Genomic DNA, 6,635 nt, shown 5'->3' on the forward strand with positions numbered 1-6,635 from the left:
TATTATATATATTCATTGATTAAATATTTTTGTATCTATTTACAAATAGTGGTTCGTGAATCGTCGAGAATGGTCGAAGGTCAATTGAATATACGAAACAGTTCAAAAATTTTGAGATTGAACTTTACAGACTTTGCTTATCGTGTCGAGATCATATAAGTTTAAGTTTAAATTTGGTCGAAAATTTTTTGGGTCGTTACAGTACCTACCCGTTAAAGAAATTTCGTCCCGAAATTTAATTGTGGTCGTCATAGCTAACACTAAAAATGTTTTTATGACGAATTTGAGCTGATAAATAGAGTTTTATCATCATTGAGTAATAATGATAAAATAATTTAATTATTCGAAGAGTACGAATGAAGCTATCACAAAATATTGAGATAGAGATTTAACTTTTGACGTAGTCACAGTGAATTTCCAGGATTTAAGGGATTCAGAAGAAAATCTTCGAAACAAGATTTGATTCTTCGGTAATTAATGAAATATAATCTTCTTTGGTTAACTGCGATAATCTGTTTTGATTGCCTTGTCGGATATTTCACTATAAATTCACCCTCTTTATTATATTTTGAAGTTCCATCCTTTTGCTTTCTCTTCCTACCTGTAAGTAGCAAGTAATGGTCCGGAATTCATAGATATGGAGTTTCGAATGAACATGATTAATGTTCTAAGAGAGATTGTAATAGCACGATCTTGATTGGTTAATTTACCAGAATTTAAGAGAAAGGATAGAACTATCAAGAAATTATGCTCTTGATATGTTTATAGATTAGATAGAATGTAAGAGTCGTGTAACATGGCACATGATGACATTATGATCTGTGAATCATCACATTCCATTAGAAACTCAGCATGACTTACTGTAATATAATCACGTTGATCAAGTGTCATTATATTATACTAACTCTTGCATCAGTTCCCAACATTACTTCAAAAACATTTATATTTTAAGCTCAAAAGTTTACAGAATATAGAAACTAACAGTTTCTATATGATGTAACACTGATAGCACGAGGAGATTAATGATTTCAGATAAGAATGGTTATGAAAATATCTTCAGAAATATGGAGGATATTTATAATGAAAGATACGATGATATCTTTGAATTTCTAATATCGAAGGATGATGAAGAAAATTTGTCCGCAAGAGTTTGGATTCAGAAGCAAGGTATTCGCTAAAGATTTCATCAGAAACAGAATTATCAGGATTCTTAATGTACAAGTTTAGTCCTTGTGATTTGTTCAGAGAATCCTTCGTAGTTTACTCAATCAGTTTTTCAGTCCCAACTTTTCTGAGCTTTACCAACATACTATTCTTTATCACTAAACTTTCGATGATTAAGGTCATTTACGGTTGTCTACAGTTTCTGCTGCTTCATTCAGCTTTTTCAACATTCAGAGTATTGATTTGTAGAATGAGTGCTTTTCAGAATCTCAGAATGAAAGATCATAATTCTAAGAGATAAATGTTATACATATAACTGTTGATGTAGATATGCTGTGAGTTTTCAAAGTATTGATTGCTGATTCCCGGTAATTGGTATGACAGTTCTCGTTATCAGATACTGATGAGTACTTGATAGGGTTTCAATGAATATGTACGGTGATTTGTCGGAGGGACTTACATCAGAGAATACTGATGTTGCTGGTACGTTTACTGCTAATATGGTGGAACATAAAAGGTTCTCCGGTAACAATAAAAGAGCACACATATATATCAAGGTTATATAAGGTTGTTTTGAACGAAAAGTTGAAGTTGACTTGCTGGAGCTGTGACAAAATTGGCTAATTTGAAAAGGAATTGCAATGTTATTTTCAGTAATAGCAATGCCAAAGGAGTTAGTACAGATATGTGTTAAACGTTTACTCAGGTTCCGAGAGTTTTCAAGTGCATAACTATATGCATCAATCTCTTCTTACGTAGATGAAGTGCGATTGGTTCATCCTCTCGATTGAGGTGTTTTCAAGAATCACGAAAGGTTTGAACGCAGATTGTAATCGTCGAGATACAATGAGGTTTAAGATGAGATCAAGTGGCAACCTTGAAGAATTATTTAGTTTCATATGTTATAATCAATATTTTAATTCATTTTAATTGTCCAATGTCATTACTCCACAGTCGATAGTCCACAGTTAACAGTCCAATAATTCATATATAATTTAATATATAATATTCGAATTAATTAATACGTATAGTGACCCTTGTACATGTCTCAGACTCGATCACAACTCAAAGTATATATATTATTGTAGAATCAACCTTAACCCTGTATAGAGAACTCGATCATTACTGCATATAGAGTGTCTATGGTTATTCCAAATAATATATATAGATGCGTCGATATGATATGTCAAAACCTTGTATACGAGTCCCGATATTTAAAGTGCGTAAAATAAATAACAGAAATTAAATGACGATAAATAAAATTGCGAGAATTAAAATTGCGATAAATAAAATGCGATAAATAAATTGCAATAAATAAATTGCGATAAATAAAATATAATCAGTTAGCTAGGAACAGTTAGCTAGGAACAGTTAGCGTGGATTCTTAATAAAAATTTTCGTAGTTAATTTGTTTGTTTCTATCAAATTTTTATTTCGTCAAATGTTTTCTTCATTATGCCACTTGTTGGATTCTGATAGGTCAAAATCCGAATATGAAATTGGATGAATATGGTTATTCTGTGGTGAACGGATTTGTATATCGGTGGATGTAAGTAGGATAGTAAACGACTGTTGAATCAGATTCGAAGAATGTACAATGTAACTTATTAATGTGAAATCTAAATATTCCTCGGGTATTACCTACCCGTTAAAATATTTTCACCATTAACAGTTTGTACGAAAGAATTTTTTTTTTTAATTACAATCTTTATGAAAATATATATACATATATATTTTCTTCAGATATAATCATGGATTTAATGAGTTAATGTAATATTAAACTCATTTGATTTACCGTTAGAACAAGAATATATAATCTCTAAAACATTAGAAATTACATAATCGCCATGTCGAACGAAGATAAATGATGTAGAACGATATGTAGAATGCTAATTATACTCGAGGTACAGGATGAGATGTTGAGGCATGGATTGTTGATGGTATTGGTGCTGTTATTGATGGCGCTGTTGGTGCACGTAATGTTTTTGAAGCTGGTACGTTTTGCACCATATTTTCCAAGGCTACAACTCGGGCGCGAAACTCGTTGACTTCTTCCATTATTCCGGGATGATTGTCGGTCGGAATGAGCGGATGAATTAGGTTTAGAATTGTAGATAGAATATAATCGTGGCGAGGTATTCGGGAAATGAGGGTGAAAATGGTGTTTCGGACTGGTTCGCCAGTAAGTGCTTCGGGTTCTCCGTCAAGTGGCGAATTCGGTTGGTGGTAAGGATCGCCTTCTTCACGTCTCCATTGATTAAGTCGACTACGAACCCATCAGATGAATTGGGAATGACTGATTGATTCATTCATTCTGGTGACGTTGCTTTCGGAGCTTAGGTGAAACTCTATATTGGAATAGCTGTCGGAATCCGAGGAACTCGAACTGGTTGAGGGATTCATCTCGTACGATCAGATGAAGGATTTTCAATAATAAATAGATTATAGGATGCAGATTAGTACCCTGCAATACATAATTTACATATGCATATACAATACTAAAATTCCATAAGTTACGGAGGAATCTACGGAAGCTATCAGGCAAAGGTAACAATAACAGATACGCTAAGATATGAATTTATCTATACACTGTCTATGCAATAGAGGCAGTAAGACGTGTCTAGACTTTAAGGATGATAAGCAAATAATTTTCGACACAAAATGATAATCAAAACTTTTGACATGCAGACACGGTCGAAGTCTAGACTCACTAATGTATCTAAACAACTACTAGTTAGACACACTAATGCAAGACCTGGTTCGCTATGACCACCGCTCTGATACCACCTGTGAAGACCCGTCCTTATCCACCTGGACGAAGTCATCAACATTTGGTACCATTGAGAGGTGTTGTCCTAAATATGCCATGAATGCCTCCATGTAATATGAGCAGATGCACAGCGGAAGACTTAATTCGTACCTGAGAATAAACATGCTTAAAATTGTCAACCAAAAGGTTGGTGAGTTCATAGGTTTATCATAACAATCATTTCAATATTTTAATAGACCACAAGATTTCATAATCATAAACATAATACACTCGCAAGTGTATGTAAAGCATTCTAAGTGGTTGAGCACTTGGTAACCATACTTAACATTTAATCAACGTCGCATATTCCCTTTATTATGAAATCTCACTACACCGTACCAAGTGTAGTCACCAAAACGAAGTACTGTGCAACTGTTGAATACTGGTCGTCCAGTCCGGTTGGGGTTGTCCGGCCCGATAGATCAATCAACAGGATTCGCGTTTACAATACCCATGTAAATAGTAGTTACCAAGCTACAGGGAAGTATGCCAGTGGTACAACTCAACGTAGAATGTATTTTTAAGTACTTGTGTCTATTTTGTAAACATTTATAAAAAACAGCGCATGTATTCTCAGCCCAAAATGTATATTGCAAAAGCAATTAAAAAGGGAGCAAATGAAACTCACCATACTGTATTTTGTAGTAAAAATACATATGACGACATCGAACAAGTATCGGGTTGTCCTCGGATTCATGAACCTCAAAGAAGTAGTCCTTAAAAAAAATGCCCAAGCCCGGATTTGAACCCGTGACGTCCCGCTAACCCAATAACACTTTCATCCATTCAACCATTTCTGTTTTAATTTTTGGATTAAATCCTTTTACCCAGTATTCGTCCGTTTTCATTTTCCTAAATCCACCATCATTATCTTATCAATGTTATTTTCATTCAATTAACATCGTGATCACCTCATAATGATCATCACGTCATCCCTTCTCCATCGAATATTGTTTTGTCATTGTGTATGATCAAAATTATTATCTATATGGCCATCACCTTAATAATCTAACCATCATCATCATATACCATGTATCACTAAAATCATCATCTTTGATCGTGAGTCATAATCAAATCGTTATCACATGGTATTAATCACAGTACATCATCATCATTCGGCCCAAATCATAAAACATAACCCAAATCTCGGCTTAGCATCACAAACCAACTCGGCCCAATTTACTAACATAAAGCTCACGGCCCATTTAACAAAAAAAAAATATAAACGATCCATGATGGTCCAATCTAGGATCTGTATAGATTAATTCAAATAAAAATAGGGATTACGTAGCATTTGTGAGCTTTTAGAATTTAAAATGCCGTCCCAAGCTGTCCCCTTCTACTTTCTTTTTTTTTAGTCGTGTACAGCACATACAAACCATCTTTTTCTTTTTTTTTTATTTAATTAGTAGCCTACAGCTAGATGTTATAAGTCTTTGTGGGCTCGGTTTTAACCAAGAAAAAGAAATAACAACATCATTCATCATTCATTGTCGTCTTCTCAACTTCATCATTATCATGTGTGAGTAATAAAGTGAAGCAGCAACTGTAGCATGTAGGCTTAATTGGGTGACGAATCTCATATATTTGGAACAGAATAGAAGTAGCAACAATTTAAATGGCTAGTGGTGGAAGTGGTGTTCGATGAATAAGAAGAATTAGTAACAATGGCCATTAATGGTGTTGGAAGGGGATGATATGGTGATGAAACAGAAAACATAGACTGCAGGCTGTAGTCATAAACACAAACGCAGCTGCAGCAACAATGAGTTTGAGATGGTTTGAACGGAAAGTAGGTGCAGCAGCGGGTTTGTAGTTCGAGCTAGATAGATACAGAAACAGCGATGTAGAAATAAATATAATATGATTTTTAGCCTGGGTCTGTTCGGACACAGCAACACAGGAGCACAAATAAAAAAAACGTTGTTGGTGGTTCCGTGGTAGTAGAAGGTGATGGTTGTGATCATGAAGAAGAAAGTGTTGTGAAGATGGTGAGTTAACTATAAGGTGGTGGCGGTTGTTCCCTCGATTCCAAGACAGAACATATGTAGCAACAAACAATGAGGGTTAGGGTGGTGATGAAAGGTTGTTTTAGTTGATCTCGGTTAGCAGCTAGTTCGAGTAGTAGGAGGAAGGTTGAAGGAGGTGACGATTGGAGATGGTGGTAGTTGTGGGATGGCGTGTCATGGTGATAAGGAGCCGGATGGTGGTTCACATGATTAAAGATGGTGGCCGACGGTTGTGGTCTTGGTGATGTTGGAGACGGTTTAGTGGTGGTGATGGTGTAGTTCTACGGAGGTGTTAAGGTAGCGGTGGTGGTTCGTGATGAGTGGTGTAATGGTTGTGAGTTTATATCAATTGTGTGCATATGTATATATCTATGCATGTATATATATATATATATATATATATATATATATATATATATATATATAATAGATACTAGTAGTGTAATATGAGTTCAGAGTGATAAAAGGAAAGGACAAAGCATAATGCACAGTACCCTTATCAATTACATAAATCACGGGATATTACTGTTAATTCTACCGACACTTTTATCCAGATAGTGTATCGTACTCCGTTGGTACTCAGTGGCGGAAAAAAAAATGTACTCAGATAAATTTCAAATTTTTATGATAATTATGTTTATTTATTTTAGTCA

Source organism: Rutidosis leptorrhynchoides, chromosome 8, assembly GCF_046630445.1.
Source record: "Rutidosis leptorrhynchoides isolate AG116_Rl617_1_P2 chromosome 8, CSIRO_AGI_Rlap_v1, whole genome shotgun sequence".
In the NCBI taxonomy this organism is placed as follows: domain Eukaryota; kingdom Viridiplantae; phylum Streptophyta; class Magnoliopsida; order Asterales; family Asteraceae; genus Rutidosis; species Rutidosis leptorrhynchoides.